Raw genomic sequence first — 19,219 nt, 5'->3', positions numbered from 1 at the left:
CAACCTATGTTCGGGTTTTGTTCACACAAATTTGGAGAAGTTATAAAGCATCATGTTGTGCACCAACTTAATTTTTTGTTGTCAAAACGTTTTACAAATGTACAAGAAAGTTATTATTAAGCTTTGGCAAAAATGACTGAAAATAAATAAAATGCAAAAATGTTGAACTCTCACGAGAGTAATTATTTGCTCTCATTTTGAGAACAACTATTATGAAATAAGAATTACATATAAAATTACCTAAATCCGGATTAGAACTCGAGACCTGTCGATTGCCAGCCGCATGCCTTCCTATCTGCGCCATCCTAGAGATGGTGAGATACAGCACCCAAAGCAAAACATAATCTTCCCATGACTCAATAATGATCACTCCTGAACTTGTGTTCAGCAGTGGTGAATTAGCACAGCACGAGGTAAACAACTGAACAACGCCTTATACTTCAACAGCTGTTCAGCTCAAAACACGTGTTTTCCATTCTGATTACGCTGTCAGTATTTTTATCGCACTGTGAGAAAACTTGTATCGAATGCGGCCAAAAAGTGTTGGTCCTTATTGAAGGTATTGTTTCCAGACAAACTAATTGCGATATGAATATGTTTTTATTATTATTTTTAAATATCGATCTTAAAAAATGTATGACAATATGTGGTGCGGTATGGTCTTGGACATGGTGCATTCACAGCTCAGTCGAAGATCCGTTAAGCAATTTTTTGTCATGAAATCTTGATATTATGTTCAATAGTGCATAAGGATGTTTAGTAATACTTGAAATGTGTCGACTTATGAATGCTGTTTCGTTATCTAGGTGGCTGTGGAAACAATATTCAGTAAACACGACAGCACCGAAATGTCAAATGCATGGATCCAAGCGTCTCATACAATCGAACTGCTGCGGAAGATAAAAAATATAATAATCAAGGTACAAAATATCTTGTTACAGACTAATAATAATAAACAAATGCCTCATGTTTACATTGATTACGTCTCTTGGTACTCAATGTTAAACTACATAATTCTATTCTGTTTTATTTTATATGATTCGTTTAAAATTTTGGTTCTTAAATAACTTGTTTGTCTAAACAGTTTTAGCCATGATTTATCCCATAATCCGAACAAAGTTTCAAGTCAAACTATGACGGGCTGAAGGCGTTTATTTGACAAGTGAAAAGCACATTGTTCAGGAGCATATGCTTATCGATACATCAGCTAAATAACATGCAGATAAATGTTTTGTTAAACTTTTTTGTTAAGGAATCAATGCTTGTCGAATAAATTTCTTGTTAAACTTTTGAAAAGTGTTTTAATTTATCATTGTTGATACCGATAAGGAAAGTCGAACATTGACTATTTTCTCAATTGAAAAAGCATTTAAACAGTAATGTGTACAGCATAATTTTAGTTCAGCTATCATTACCATTATTAAGCAACAATTCAGCAAGCTTGCTTGTTTGTGACTTGCAATTGTTAGTTGGGAAGAAACTATTCTCACAAAAGTTTCATCGCTCGGAACGGGAATCGAACCCTCACCCCATAGCATGGTGCGATTGGATGCTCGGTGTCCCTGACCGCACGGCTACGAGGCTCCACTGCGGAGTTTCATGGCCTTGCAAGCCGTTTTAGTGGATTTTGATTTCAGGGGCTTCAGTAGAGTTTAATTGAAGTCTACAGGAATCTCAGAGGGTTTTCTGAGAGGTTTGAAGGCGTTCCAAATTGTTTCAAAGCATTCCAAGAGGTATCAACGTATTCCAGAGGAGATTACACGGTAAATCAGATGGATTTCTCAAGGCCTTTTAAGAGGTTCAGTTTTATACGGCCATTCTATAGCACACCGATAGTCTAACGAGAGGATAATTGAAGCCAGATTCAAAACACGGGTTCGAAACCTTACCATGATCCAATGTTACGCGCCTTCAATGCTGCCGCAATGCTTTTACAGCCAACTGAATGCTGCCGTGGACAAGATTCCGAAAGATGGTATCAAGATCCTCATGGGCGACTTCAACGCGAAGATTGGCCCATATAGCCGAGGCGGTAAACGCACGGGTATTCAGCAAGACCATGCTGAGGGTGACGGGTTCGATTCCCGGTCGGTCCAGGATCTTTTCGTAAAGGAAATTTCCTTGACTTCCTTGGGCATAGAGTATCTTCGTGCCTGCCACACGATATACACATGCAAAACGGTCATTGGCAGAGGAAGCTCTCAGTTAATAACTGTGGAAGTGCTCATAGAACACTAAGCAAGCTGAGAAGCAGGCTTTGTCCCAGTGAGGACATTACGCCAAGAAGAAGAAGAAGAAGAAGATTGGTTTCGACAACTCGGACTATGCGCACGTCATGGGACGCCATGGTCTCGCAGAAATTAGCGAGAACGGAGAGCTGTTTGCAGAGTTTCGTGGCAACGATGACATGGCGATTGTGGGATCGCTTACAGGTTAAAGGATAAAGAGAGCGAAAAAACGAGAAGCCAAAGTCGTAGCTCGTCAGTGCCATACGGGCCAAGTTTATGTTCACGTGTTGTATTCTCATTTACATTCTCATTTAGATTAGATTAGATAAGATTAGACGTGTTGTACTCTCATTTTTCTCAAGATGGATTTATGCTGAAGCTCACATAGAATGTATTGATGAATATCACACTTTCATCCGTTTGATAAGAAGCTTTTTAGTGGCACAAACAAAACATATCGTTGAACTGACATATGTTTTGTTTGATATTCTATAGCATTACCCCAGGCACCTAGAATTTGACCGTACGAAACCACGACCTGATTTTCTTAGGTTTCATCGATTGCCCATATTGTATGGTTTTTAAGACTAAGACTTTATAGAACAGCTACCAACTTAAATTGTATACGGGCATCCTGGATTTTGGGCCACCATCTTGCATATTCTGGTCACCTTATTTGTACACCGGACATCTTCCCCATCCGACACGAATGCACCCTTCAGGTGTAAAGTGTCGTAAATACATTAACAAACAAACAAACAAACATCTTCCCCATACAAAATATACCCATTAGAGGGGGTCAACGTTGTATGGAGAAACTTTAAAATTGATCGTATCAACCCGGAACAAAGCTTTTTTCAGCATCTTAAACAACTGATTTTATTAGCATCTTAAACAACTGTGCAAAATTTGGGATCGATTAGTTGCGTCCCCGTATTCCGCATTGCGATTGAAATTTGTATGGAAGCTAGTATGGAAAAACGTACTTTTTAGCATTTTACTCATAAATTGAATTCTTTTGTCTAATACCATGTAACTAATAACGTTAAAGTATAGCCTAGGATATGCCAAAAAACTTTGCCGAAGACCGCAAAGTGATCCGACGCATGTGAAAAAAGTTATTCGCCTGGTAACTTTGGCCAAAAATTGAGATTTTATTATTGATGTTATTCCTTTCCAATTTTACATGTTAAATGTTAAGCACCACCGGGCAATCTGTACGTTATAACTTTTTTCACGAGTGTCGTATCACATTGAGGTCTTCGGCAAAGTTTTTCGGCATATCCTAGTCTATACTTTAACGTCATTAGTTAGGGTAATTGTTCCCATCGTTGCGGTAGTACCTATTGTTGCGGTAATGGCAATTGAGCACTTTTTCGACTGAAATGTTACCAAAAGGTATTTTTAATAGATGTATGGTGCTTAAATTATGAGATTGCACCATTTGTTTGCTTAAGATTTGCCCAAAAACTTATTTTAAAAAAATATTTTCATAAATGTGTTTGCTGCTGTGTTCCTATTGTTGCGGTAGTGTTCCTAATGTTGCGGTATCCCATATGATTTCAATGGGATACCGCAACAATAGGAACAAAATACCGCAACATTAGGAACACAATGATCTTTCAGATAAAAACGAATAAAATGCTCATAACAGCATCAAAGTGGCAATATTTCGTTATTTTCCCGTAGATTAAGGATGGATTTTATTGTTTTCAATTCAATCCATGTAAAAAGTTTGCTTGGGGCGATACAATTGTGGTTTAAACATGAACCCAGCGCTTAACTCCTCCATGATCGGCTCAATTACCCTAGATCGTTTTAGACGAAAAATTTCAATTTATGAGAAAAAATGCAAAAATGCACGTTTTCCCATACAAATTTCAATCACAATGCGGAATACGCAACCAATCGCTCCCAAATTTTGCACAGTTGCTTTGGACGCTAAAATGAATCGAAGAAGTTTTGTTCTGAAAAATCGACTTTGTTGACCCAGTCTAATACCCATATTGCATGATTTTAGAGCCTAAAACTCCTTAAAATAGCCACCATCTTGAATTGTGAGCCACCATCTTGGATTTTGGGCTGCCATCTAGGAAATTCTGGTCACCATGTTTGGCCTCCGGACATCTGTCCCATACCAAACATACCCAACTTACATGGTTTTAGAGCCTCAAACTCCATAAACTGATGCTATCTTGAATTTTGACACCATCATCTTGGCTTTTTGGCTGCCATCTAGGATATACTGGTTTGCATATTTGGACTTCGGACATAAATATTCTCCATACCAAATATACCAATATACCATGGTTTAGATCTGGTTTAGAAGTCCTTAAAACAGCCGCCATTTTGAACTTCGGGCTGCCATCTTGGAATATTCTGGTCGCCATATTTGGATTCTGGACTTCTTCTTCCTCATACAAAATATACCCATCTTGCATGGTTTTAGAGCCTTAAACTTTATAAACACCCACCATATTGAATGTAGGGGACGCCATCTTGAACTTTTGGCCGCCATCTTGACAATTCTTGTTGCCATACTTGGACTTCGGACATCTTTTCCATATCAAATATACCCATATTTGATGAACTCCTTATATTAGTTACCTTCTTGAATTTTGGGCTACCATATTGGATTTTGGGCCGCCATTTTGGATTTAAGGCTGCAATATTGGATATTCTTGTCGCCATATTTGGACTTCAGACAGGTTCTCCATATCAAATATACCCATATATCATGGTTTAGATATGGTTTGAAAATCCCTTAAAACAGTCTCCATTTTGAATTTTGAACTACCATCTTGGATTTTGGACCACCATCTTGGTTGTTCTGGTCACCATATTTGAAATCCGGACATTTTCGCCATATCAAACACAGGAGATGTTCGGTCGGTGGAAATAAATTTGCAGTTATGTGTCGCACCGCTATCCATCAAAACGGTGCGCCAAGTTAGCCCAAATGAACAGTCGAATGAATTTTGCGTTCATTAAACGTCAATTAATGGGCTGTTGACGCTTGTTTTACGTTGCAGTTTTTGAAATTTGTGTAGCGTAAACATGCAATTATCGAACGTTTACTGCAGGGTTTTAGAGCCTCAGACTATATAAGTAGCCGCAATCTTGAATTGTGGTGCCCTTGGTGGTGCCGCCATATTGGTTATTTTGGTCACCACGTTTGGACTCCGGACATCTTCCCCATGTCAAATATACCAATATACCCACATTGGATGGTTTCAGAGCATAAAACTTCTTGACACAGCAGACATACACTCCCGTGCAAAAGTTTGGGGTCACCCCCTCAAAAACATGGAAATGTTTTTCGGTCATATCTCTGTCATCTTTCATTTAATCCACTCGTTCTTAGACTCTATCGACAGATAAAGAGTTAGATTTGATTCGTAGGTACTTTTCACATATTTCATATGAAATTTTTAGTATAAAAAGTTTACCTAAACTTACATGTTTTTCCTAAATCTGTACGAAAATTTGTTTTCCATGTAATTCAAAATTGGGTCGACCAAATTTTAAAATTAAAGTTGCATTAGAACCCTATTTCTATCCTCTTTGAGAGCCATTCATTAGATTTTAGCGGAAAAATTCATAACATAATTGAAATGATCGAGTTAGGTTTACAAGTCACCGTGCAAAAGTTTGGGGTCACCTTCCAAATGAAGTCTGATTCGGATTTTTATTCAAATCTTCATTGTTTTTGGTGTAACTCCAATTCCTTCTTTGTATTTGAATGACAAGACACAGAAAAAGTTATGAAATGTTCATAAACTATGTTCTAGACTAAGTTAAGGATGAAAATGGGGTATAAAATCCAAACTAAATGAGCTAAATTCGTTACATAAAGTGCGAAAGAGGATAGAAGTGAGATAAAAATGACTAATTCGTGAATTCTACCCTATATAACTGTAAGTGTTATAACCACAAACATACCATTACCCCAAAATCCATAAGTTTCAGGAATGTTACATATTTTATCTTAAATGGCATTTTATCAAAAAATTATCCATTTGCTTTGCACCGAAACCCAAAATCTCGAATGTAATAATACATTTGGAGAAATGACATTCGTTGTTATGGATTTTGGGGTAATGGTATATTTGTGGTTTTAACACTTACATTCATATAAGGTAGAGTTCACGAATTAGTCATTTTTATCTCACTTCTATCCTCTTTCGCACTTTATATAACGAACTTTGCTGATTTAGTATGGGTTTTATACCCCATTTTCTACCTTAACTTAGTCTAGAACATAGTTCATGAACAATTCATAACCATTTCTGTGTCTTGCCATTCAAATATCAAAGAAGGAATTGGAGCTGCACCAAAAACAATGACGATTTGAATAAAAATCCGACTCAGACTTCATTTGGAAGGTGACCCCAAACTTTTGCACGATGCAGCATACTAAGGGGTGACCCCAAACTTTTGCACGGTGATTTGTAAACCTAACTCGATCATTTAAATTATGTTATGAATTTTTCCGCTAATCTAATGAATGGCTCTCAAAGAGGATAGAAATAGGGTTCTAATGCAACTTTAATTTTGAAATTTGGTCGACCTAATTTTGAATTACACGGAAAACAATTTTTCGTGCAGATTTAGGGAAAACATGTAAGTTTAGGTAAACTTTTTAAACTAAAAACTTCATATGAAATTTGTGAAAAGTACCCACGAATCAAATCTAACTCTTCATCTGTCGATAGAGTCTAAGAACGAGTGGATTAAATGAAAGATGACGGAGATATGACCGAAAAACATTTCCATGTTTTTGAGGGGGTGACCCCAAACTTTTGCTCGGGAGTGTATTGTATTATAAGCGGCCATCGTGGGTATTACGCCGCCATTATCCATTCTGAACTGATGCCATGGATTTTCTGGTCTACGTTGATTAACCCTACACAAAATTGTTCAGCCATGCTAAAGGTTACGCAATTTGATGTGTCACATAAAGGCGTTTTGTTCAGTTTATATGGCCAGTTCCACCAGTGCTGGCCCAGATCACAGAAATGGCCATAGCTCCAGAACACCTCGACCGATCAGAACTATTTTTAATAGCAAACAATGCGGTAGAATTTCGGTTCGATTCGTGCTAAAATCCGTAAAATCGGCCAATGGGAAGTGCCTTATATGTGAGTGATCGTTTTTATATACAGACTTACACACACATACAGACGTTTGCTCAATTCGTCGTACTGAGTTGATTGGTATATGTGACTCGACCTTCCGAACCTTCGTTTTTTGAGTGAACATAAAGCCTTTCATTGCATTTTGGTGTGCGAGAAAGGCAAACATTTGTTGGAGATGTATAATAAAGCAGACAGACTAGTCAGCGCCTGTGCTTCACCGTGAATATCAATTGTCATTTTTCGAAAGCCCGTGACATTTACCTTAAATATTAAAAAAAAAGCAGTTTCCCATTACTTTCTTGTACACTGAAACCTCCATTTAACCTTTCAGTACTCGCGCCAATTTTTGTAACGCGAGCAGTCGCGCGTTGTACTTTGTACAACACCCATACATTCTGAAATATCTAAGGATTCTGATTGTTTAGAGGAGGACTGTCTTTGGCAAAGTTGTTGTAAATTTCATGGGCTACTTGATGCTGACAAAGTTGATTCGTAATATGTCCACTAGGCGGCGCTAGTGAGCAATATCATGTTATATCTTATATCTCAGGATCCGGATGTCTTAGAAAGATGGTGTCTTCGGCAAAGTTGTTTGGTAAGTCAACGGCTTACAGATTATTGGCCGTTTAATTGGAAATTCCACCACTAGGCGGCGCTAGTGAGCAAATAAACTTTATATCCTATGTATCTCGGGAACCTGATAACTTAGAAAGATGATGTCTTCGACAAAGTTGTTTGGTAGGTCAAGTACTTACGGATGATTCGCAGTTTAATTTGAAATTTCATCACTTGGCGGCGCTAGTGAGCACGTAAATATTATATATTATGTATCTCTGGACCCTTATTACCCTTATTACTAACTCCACTTTACTCAGAAAGACGGTGTCTTCGGCAAAGTTGTTTGGTAGATCAAAGACCAAATGGAGGAAAAGTTACCTCTCGTGCCGACCTTCTAAAAGATCGAAAACTTACAGATAGTTGTCCGTTTTAATCGTAATTTCACCACTAGATAACGCTAGTGAACATAAAAAATGTATATGCAATAGTTCTCAGGATCCTGGTTAGTAGAAGAGAGATGGTGGTTTCGGCAAAGTTGTCAAATAGGTTAGGTGCATTTAAGTGGTAAGTGGTGCCAATGAGTATGCAAATTTTATATCTTATATATCTCCGAGTCTGATTACCTGGGAAGTTGATATCTTTGGCAAGGTTGGTTGGTAGATCAAGGGCTTTCAGTCGATTGACCATTTGATTCGTGCTTCTGCCACCAGAAGACGCTAGTTGTAAATTTGCAAAAGCATGAATGTGTTATTATTCATCTAGAAAAAAATCAACGAGCTGTAAATTTTTATATTTTCGGAAGTTTTCAAAATATTAAAATTACACAACTAGTTGATTATCATTTGTTTAAATTTGCACTTGATTGATTAATTTTACATGAAGTTGAAGCGCTTAGTAAAATATTCAATAGCTGACCGTCGTATTTCAATATACTCTATCTTAAGGTTGTCAACGTCACGGGATAAGTACATCCATCCTTTATCCGTCAAACAACAATGTCGAAGACATCATCTTTCTAACCCGACGTCTCCACTACACAGAAATGATTTGCCATTTTGCTGGACAGATGTGTCATAACAGAAATGTTCTCTCGTTGTTTGCATGGAAAGCAGCGGTGTTGATCATTTCTGTTAAGTTTTCTCTTTCTGGCAGCAAAATGGCAAGACATTTCTATCTAGTGGAGACGTAGGGTAAGTAGGGTCTGGGACCATTTGGGCAGGAGCACCTATTTTGGGCACTTGCTGCTATAACTCAGTCAGTTTTTAACCGATTGACTTGATTTTTGAGGCACGATCAGATACGCACCGTATCTAGCCATGTTCAAAAATTCAAGTCAATCGGTTTGAAATTGACTGAGTTATAGCAGCAAGTGCCCAAAAAGGTGCTCATGTCCAAATGGTCCCAGACCCTAATCAGGATCTTGAGATATATGAGGTATAAAATGGGAATGCTCACTAGTGCCACCTGGATGTGAAATTGCACGTCATATTTGTCTTCATCAGTTAGTGTTTGATCTACTAAACAACTTTTCAGAAGATACCATCTTTCTAAGTAATCAGGGTCCTGAGACATATGAGTTTTAAAATTTGATTACCCACTAGCGCCACCTAGATGTGGAGTTTCAAATCATACGGCTCTCCATCAGTTAGTGCTCGATCTACTAAACAACTTTGCTGAAGACATCATCTTTCTAAGTAATCAGGATCTCGAGATATATGAGTCATAATATTTTAGTACTCACTTGCGCCACCTGGATGTGGAATTCCACATCATACTTGTCTTCATTAGTTAGTGTTTGATCTACTAAACAACTTTGCAGAAGACACCATCTTTCTAAGTAATCAGGATCCTGAGATGTATGAGTTATAAAATTTCGATGCCCACTAGCGCCACCTAGATGTGGAGTTTCAAAATAAACGGCTCTCCATCAGTTAGTGTTTAACCAACCAAACAACTTTGCCAAAGACACCATCTTTCTAAGTACTCAGGATCCAGAGTTATATGGGATATAAAAATTACATGCTCACTAGCGCCTCCTATCGGTTGAAATCTGAATTTCTCAGATCACCTCGCGAAGGCTCTTGATATCCCAAGTAACTTTGCCGAAGACACCATATTTCTAGATCTTTTAGATTTTGAAATACACTAATTCACATTCAACTGTCTGTCTTATCTTAAATATAGTACGTTCTTCATATTGCGATTTTCAATTTTCCGCATTAGAAGGAGTTATACTGTTTTCAAAAAAGGTCTTATAATATTCCAAATAAGATTCCTGTAGAATACATTTGGGTTTGACATCGATAGAAAAGATGGTTTCAAAGTCGATAATTCTCATGTGTTGTACAAAGTACAACAGCGCGATTAACGGAAGGTTAAGTCGATGCATGGCTGATCGAAAATATATTTTAGCGTGCATTCAATGACTAAACTACACAGTTTTATATTTTTTAACAGATCTCCTTTGTCATGCGAAGTGTTAAAAAATATAAAAGTCTTTAGTTTTGTCACTGTTTGTACGGTAAAAATTATTTTCGATCAGCCATGCATCGACTTAAATAGAGGTTTCAGTGTAGTATTAGTTTAGCCGCACAAATTTTTCATTTACCATATTCTCAGGTTCAGCTTCTAAAATGAGCTACAGGTGGTTGAATTTGGATATGTCGAAACGACATTTTCAGCACTGAAACGACGCACCGAAATCCGATTTTTCATCTTAAACGTGAAATATGCACTAATAATATGTAAGTAAAACCTAGCATGTGCCTTATGCACCATGGTCAGTGCTCAGGACTCACACTTCGCAATTTTAACTGACCAGACGCCTAAATACTGACTTTGTGATGTCCAAAATGATTCGCTTATCTTCTTAATCTTCGCTGATCTGGGGTGTTTTTCTAAACACTGGTGAACTCAAAGTAGGCCTAGAAAAATTCCAAACCAAACTGAATTATACGGTCCAGTTTCAGGAAATTTGGCCGACAAAACCCTCTTATGACGAAGAAAACAAAACCCCTAAAATACCCAATACCCTGTGATAAGGATAATGATTTGCTCAATCCCTTTTCCTTTATTCCCGCGCACACCTGTGTTCGCGAAGTATAAAAAAAACACGCGAAATCAATAGTTCGTGCACGGCAAGGAGACCACACCGTCATAAAAGAGGATTGCACCTGCACTCACATTTTCCGCTTAAATTGTACCAACCTGTCCGAATTTAGAACGAACATAGTAGACTACGTCTTGATGGCCGTCGTTGTCGTCGTCGTTGCCTAGCCGCGCGCACGATGGACGATGGAGTAGGCGTTGGAAGATCCTGAACTCTGGGCTGATGGCGGCGCTACTGTTCGTTTGCTCCAAGCTCCGCTCTGGGTAGGCCTTGGACGGCACGGCACACAAACACACGGCCTGCTACGACGAGTCTCGCTGACGCTCCCACCAGTCAGTCAGTCAGCCTGCCAGCCTGCCAGCAGCTGCTTTAGTCACGCACTAAAGCTCTTCGACTCCTACCTTTCTTTTCGGGTGGAATCGCGCGCGCTCCGTACACAGGCCACACTACACAGTACGGCACGGCAGCAACACCACAGAAAAAATAACACCAAGAATTCGCACAAAATCACACTCACTCTCACTTACTTTCGACCGACCGCACGTATTTGTACGTATATGCCAACTACGCTGTGCTAATGCGGTCGATCTGTACCAGCCCCGACTTTGATGGTGCTATAATAGACGGACGGACGAATGGTCACTAGACTGGCCCCAAAATGTATGTATGAAATACCGAAGGCAGAACCTTGCAGGAGTTTCCAAGAGAATACAGGCCTAGTAATGTTCCCTGAATGTTTCTAGTTAGTTGAACCCACTCGTATGACCTGACTTCAACAAATCGGAACAGCTACAATCGGTTTGTAGTCAAATAATCCAATGATATGCAATTGTGGTGTAAAAGGAACCCTACAACTGGATATTTCTTGTATCTTCAAAAGGCTGCTGTTTTTGGTAGTGGTTTCATGTTTATGGTTCCAGTTTGAACATTAATCAAGAAAAATGAGGAATACGATCGAGAAATGCTTGATTGTTCGGCAGCCTGTGTATGGATCACCTTGTCTCAAATAGACAGTAAACACGCTGTTGTAGGGTTCCGAATGGATACTTCACGCCACTAGGTTCATCTACTCCAAGATCTACTCTCAGAAACTGCTGCAAGATTTGAAATTCCAGTCTTTTCTAATTTCCCCATACAATCCAAGGGCCACCCTAATGGTCAGGCATTCGCGCAAAGTGAAAATTTGAACTTGAAAAAAAAAGTCGACTACTCTTTTTTTCTTCTCTTCGTCGTTGTCACTGCGGTAGTCGTGATTCATTCACTTCGTTTCAGACTCGTTGATTACCAAACACCAGGGCACGACTATCGACTAAAATTCGCCTATATCCGTACGTAATTGATACAGGGGCAATTCACACGGGCGATTCACTCGCGCAAAAGGGGCAAGGCAACTCTTTTTTTTTTGCGTATGAAAAATCGGAAAATTTTCGATAAATTTCCACGTTTGCGGGCTACGACTCGCGATTTTCTTCGTTTCAACGACCGCCGGTGCGCGCGGATACAGACTTGCAAAATTCCTTTTTCGGGATTGTTCACGGCTGGATCTCCGTTCCTCTGTTCTAACTCCTTCCTCTGAAATTGCGGAGGAGAGAGGGTGGTTCCTCCGATGCGATGGGGGTTACTCTGATGCGTGTGTACACCGAACGAAGCGCAGGAGACGACTGCCAAAATAAGGTAAAATGAAAAATGTCAAAAAAGTTTTTTTTTTCTCCTTTCCTCGACGACACTAGTGGGACGAATTTTGCACGCATACCAAAGGTTTGGCTTAGTTTGAGCGTTCGATCAGGTGAACGATTGTATGTATGTACAGCGCAAATAGAACAGGTAGTTTTGGCGCTTTATAAGACAAACACCGCAGAAACGGTTTGCAACATTTCAGGGGCGATGGTGATCGTACCTCCATTTTTGTAGCCATCTTGGTTTTCGGGTTGCGTGTTAACGTTTTCGCGACTCATGGCATGCCTTGTGTATTTTTATAATTTTCTTTGAAATGAGTTCGATATCATTCCTAAGAAAAATTGTGATGGTCAATTTGTCTTGAAGAAGTTTTTTAATCCGTCATAAAACATAATACCTTTTATATTGCCATTATAGTGGTTGTGAGAACCTCTTCTAGTCAATTTGACTAGAAGGTGTTACATGGGTTGTTGTTTGAATGGAATAATGATGCTTTCATGGAAATTAAGAAACACATGGAGGCGCATGGTTGTTATTGCCTATGTTATCCATGTTAAAATGCAGATGGCCTTTTCGCAACATTTTTTTTGCTGTTACTTAAGAGCGGTTTGTTGTTGGAAAAAATTAGGTAGATTTTCATCATTGATCATTCTTTATTAAGAATGTACCAAAAATATCAAAAATCCTTTTCTTTCTGGTTCAAAAATCAATGACAAAAAAATTTGAGAAAAAATAGTTAGAACGTTTGACAACCCTATCTTAGGCTACTTGGCAAGTTTTGAGGCAGAATATAATCTGTTGCTAAATTTTCCTCCGAAAATTCCTCTTGGCACTTAGGATTACTTCAGAAATTTCTTCAGGGATTGTTTACACTTTCACCTTTCAGTCATTTTACAAGATTTTTTTCAATAATTCTTTCAACCAGGGTTTGGTTAAGAAATGTCTTCAGGAATCCCTCTTGAAATTTAATGAGAGATTTATCCGAAATTCTTCTTTGAATGCAAATTCTGCACGAACAGTAATTTAAAATTTTAAAAACCCTAATTAATCCACCTAGCGGTGATGGCACCTTTCTCGTGCATTTCAACAAAACTCAAGTTACATGTGGTCGGCGTTAAGTCAGAGCAGCAAAGATAAGCAAAGAAATTCGACAACACTGAACTTTTTGATGCCTTTTTTATACAGATGCTTCATTACATAGTAGAGAAGTAGTATTTCAGGAAATAATGTGCTAAAATTGATACCATAAGTACTTGCTGAACATTTCCCCAAACGTATTGGAAAACACATGGTCCAGTCTGACTTAACGCCGACCATGTTGATGAATATCGCACTTTCATACATATAACAGAAATCAATTTCATGGCATCGGAGATCATATCGTTCATCTGGCTTTTGATTTTTGAGCCTTAAACTCTTGAAAATCAGCCGCAATCTTGAATTTTGAGCCGCCATTTTGGATTTAAGTCCGGCAGCTTGGAAATTCTGGTCGCCATTTTTGGACTCCAGACTTCTTCCTCATACCAGATACACCCTTATTGTACGGTATTAGAGCCTAAACCTCCATTAAGCGGCCGCCATCTTGAAGTTTATGCCACCGTCTTGAATTTTGAGACGCCATCTTGGATATTTTGGTCGCCATTTTGAATATTTAAATTGTCATTTTTGGACTCCAGACTTCTTTTCACTACAAAATATACCCATCTTGAAGAGCGGGCCTGGTGTGATGGTTAGAACACTTCACAGATCGAAAAAAGAGTGTAAAATTCTGTGACATATGATGCACATAATTGGAGCGTGGGATATCACAGAAGTTTACATGACATATCATGTAAAGTTCATGAAATATCATGTAAATTTCCATTATATGTCATGTAATTCAGCATGACTCTGAGAGTTTACATGACATATAACACAAATTTACATGATATATCGTGTAAAACATCATAACACTAAGTTTACATGACTAAAATGAAGTTTACATGCCGTGTAAATCTCATTATTTTTATCTGTGTTGACTATCACGCCGAGGACTTGGGATCGAATCTCACTCCCGACAAATTCGGAAAATATGAGTTCTTCCTTCGGAAGGGAAGTAAAGCGTGGGTCCCGAGATGAAGCCTAGGGCTAAAAATCTCGTTAATACAGACAAAAAATATACACATCTTGCATGGTTTTAAAGCCTAAAACTCCATTAAACATTCGCCATCTTGAATTTGGAGACACCATCTTGGATATTTTGGTCGTCATTTTTGAACTCTAGACATCTTTTCAATACCATATCGGCACCAACATTTCAAAAGGGCGTAACTGCTTTTGCAATCAATGCCTTCTCACAGAGCTGTGGGTCGTATTTCATTCATCTCACGCAATTCACATCCATTAATCGAAAGAGGAGGATTTTATCTTTCTATATGTGCTAGTGGATTGCTCGAGAGGGATGGGATACGCTCCACAGCTTTGTGAGAAGGCATTGGTTGTAAATGCAGTTACGCCCTTTTGAAATGTCGGTGCCGATATATACCCTCATATTGCTTGGTTTTAGATCCTAATACTCCATTAAACAGTAGCCATCTTGAAGGTTGAACCGCCATCTTGCATTTCAGACCGCCATCTTGGATTTTAGACCGCCATCTTGGATATTCTGATTGGCTTCTTCCCCAGGGTCTCCAGTTAGCCTATTGGTTAAGGCTATGGATCGCCAATCCGGAGACGGCGGGTTCGATTCCCGTTCCGATCGGGAAAATTTTCTCGACTCCCTGGGCATTATATATCATTGTACTTGCCTCACAATATACAAATTCATGCAATGGCTGGCAAAGAAAGCCCTTCAATTAATAACTGGGTAAATGCTTGAAGAACACTAAGTTGAAGAGAGGCAGGCCAAGTCCCAGCCATCAAGAAGAAGAAGAAGAACTTCTTCCCCATACCACGGTGTACAACATTTAGAAGGTGATATCTTCCGGAAAACTGACAATTTTTTTATGACGTAATTCAAATCGTTCAGAGGCGTCTAGTACTCCACATCAATTTGATCATGTGAAGAACGATTAGAATGACGTCACATGTTTACTTCCAAGATGTATGTTTACCCGTATGTTTACATAGGTTACTAGCCTGCCTTGTGATATTTATGCCGTGCCCCATACCAAATATACACATATTGCATGGTTTCAGGTTCTAAAACTTCATTAAACAGACGCCATTTTGAATTTGGAGCCACCATCTTGGATTTTAGACCGACATGTTGGATATTCTGATTCTGATATGGACTCCGGACTTCTTCCTCATACCATATTGCATGGTTTTAGAGCCTAAAACTCTATTGAACCGCCGTCATCTTGAATTTGGAGCCACCATCTTCGCATAAAATTCGTTAACCATGCTGATGGTTGAAAAAATAGCCGCAGTTTGATGTGTCACAAGATGGGGCTTGGTTCAGTTTTAAATACGACCAGTCCCACCGGTGCTGGTTCGGATCACTGAAATGGCCATAACTCCAAAACGCCTGGACCGATCCGAACCATTTTAATATCAAACAATGCAGTAAAATTCCGGTTCGATTCGAGTTATAATCCGAAAAATCGGCCAATCGGAAGTGCCTTAAAAATGAGTGAACTTTTTTTGCGCACAGACATACATACATACACACATACATACACACAAACATACATCATCTCAATTCGTCGAACTGAGTTGATTGGTATATGTGATTTAACCCTCCGAGCCTTCTATCGAAAATTCGTTTTTTGAGTGAACATATAGCCCTTCAGTACACTTCGGTGTACGAGAAAGGCAAAACGTTCCCGGGCACAAAAAATCATTAAAATTTGGATTTCGGCTCAGTTTTGCGTGCAGATTTAGAATATGGGATTATCTCAATACGGTGAAGGAAGCCAATCGTTGTAGACACTTTTTTAAGGATTAGTTCAGGAAGTTCAATTCTCTCCAAGGAAATCTTTAGAAATTCCTTCAGGAAACCCACGAAGAATTTCTCCAGTATTCTTGATGTAATTTAATATTAATGTATTAAAATATGTCTGTAAAAATCTGAAAAAAAATCTAGATGCATCTCTGAAGCAATCTCAGGAGATTGTTTTGTAGGAACCGCATGAGAAATTCCAAAAAGAAACCTTCTAGAGATTTCTTCAGTTGCCACTGACAAATTTTCCATGGTATTTCTGACGGAACCCTTGGAAGAATTTCCGAAAGAAACGCTGAAATAAGTATTATGAATTTCTGAAAAAAATATCATGGAAAAATTTATGAAGAAATGTTTGCCTGCTTGATTATGTTCATGAAAAAATTATTAAACTACTGGAGAAGTCTCAGGAGATATTTCTGAGGAGATTCCTGAAGCAGTTTTCGAAGGAATCCGAAAAGAAATTCCTGATGGAATCTTTGGCAGATTTATTTTTAAATAAATCTTGTCTAATTCTTGTTGAAATCCCTGGGGATATTCTTTAAAAACTCCTGGAGGAATATTTGAAAGCATCTCATGAAAATTCCTGAAGGAATTATTTCTGAAGGAATACCTAAAAAATCCCTAAATATTTAGGAGAATACTTAAAGAGATGCACTACCAAAATTCATGGAGGATATTCTGAAACAATTCCTGAATGAATTCGTGCAGGTATTTTTTAAGAAATCCCTGGAAGAGTGTCTGAAGAAATACTCAAACTCCTTTAAAGATTACTAGATACATCGCATGAGAAATGTCCAAAGGAATTTCTATAGAAATTTTTATAGTCATTTCTCAAGAAATGTCAGAATTTCTTAACAAATCCGAGTGACAATTCCTACAGGTATACTTGGTTAGAATCCTAGAAGAATTGCCTGTGGTACTTCTGAAGAAATTCCCGATAAAACACTTTGAGGAAGTCCCAGTAGAACTCACGGGAAGAGCAATATTTTGTGCAATTTCGAGAGGAACTTCTGATGAAAATTTTACAATAATTTGCGGTAGACCTCCTTTAGAAATGATAAGCCTTACTGTGGAAATTTGAGGTGGTACATCTGAAAGAATTCGCGGATGAACTTTTAGAGAAATTATCGTTGCAACACTGGAAAAAATCGAATTAACTACTAGGGGGATTTCTGGTGAAACTCTTAGAGGAACTCTCGGTAGAACTTTCAGAAGAATTCCTATTGAAACTCCTATAGAAATTTTCCTAGGAGAAATCATTTGAGGAATTTTTGGAGAACATCGAGCAGAATTCCCGGTAGAATTCCCACAAGAATTCTAGCCGAACTTCCCCGTGGAAATTTGGTGGAACTCATAGAGAAATCCTTTGTGAAACTCCTAGAGAGATGCCTGCTGTAATTCTTTCTGTAATCTCCGGCGGAACTCCCTATAGGAATTCTCGGTGGAAGTCTTAGAGGAGTTCTCCTTGGATCTTCTGGAGGAATTCACGGTGGATTTCACGGTTAATTCAAGATGAATCTTCTACAACAATAGTGCATATTACTGGAGAATGGATCAGTGAAACTCTCACAGGAATTTCCGGAGGAACTCCTAGAGGTAATTCCAGTGGATCTCCATGAGAAATAATTTATGGAACCCAAAACTCGAACTCATTACCCAATTACCGGCAAAATTCTTTGAGAATTTCTCGTTGAATTACCTGGAGGAATTCCTGCGGGAATTTTCTTTGGAACTCCTAGAAGAATTACCGGTGGAATTACTAAAGGAGTGGAACTTCCGTTTGAATTTGGAGAATAATTTTTAGTGGAATTCCCGCAAAAATGTCGGCGGTGCTCCAGTTGGAATCCTTAGTGGAGTTTCTAGTGGAATTTTTGGTGGAATTTCTGCAGGAATTTTCAGTGAAATTCTTTGAAAAATTTTCGGTGGAGTTCTAACAAAATTTCTGGTGGAAATGCTTGAGGACTTTCAGGTGAATTTCATGTAGAAATTTCGAAAAAAATCTTAGTAGAATCCCACGAAAATGTACGGCGCAGTTTCAGAGGAATTCCCAATGAAATCTCTAGAGGAATTTTCGGTGGAATATGCGATATAATTCCTATTAAAACGGCAAGAAGAATTCCCAGTAGAATTCCTTCTTCTTCTTCTTTATGGCTCTACGTCTCCGCTGGGACTTGGGCCTGCCTCGCTTCAAGTTAGTGTTCTTTGACCACTTCCACAGTTATAAATTGAAGGGCATTCTTTGCCTGCCATTGCATGAATTTGTATATTGTGAGGCAAGTACAATGATACGCTATATCCAGGGAGTCGAGAAATTTTTCCCGACCGGAAAGAGGAATCGAACCCGCCGTCTCCGTATTGGCGATCCATAGCCTTAACCACTAGGCTAACTGGAGACCCCAAATCCGCTGAAATCCCAATTCTGAATAACCTACAGTATATTAAATATTATTTGCTGAATTTTTAAGTAAAACTAGACAACCAGTTCTAAAAGTTATAGAACTTTTAGTTAAACATTGAAGATTTTTGAGCAAATTTTTAAAACATTTCACATACCTCAATTGGCCTTCTAAAGTGAGGTTAAGTT

Source organism: Aedes albopictus, chromosome 1 (assembly GCF_035046485.1).
Source record: "Aedes albopictus strain Foshan chromosome 1, AalbF5, whole genome shotgun sequence".
NCBI lineage: Eukaryota > Metazoa > Arthropoda > Insecta > Diptera > Culicidae > Aedes > Aedes albopictus.
This window is presented reverse-complemented; position numbering follows the sequence as displayed.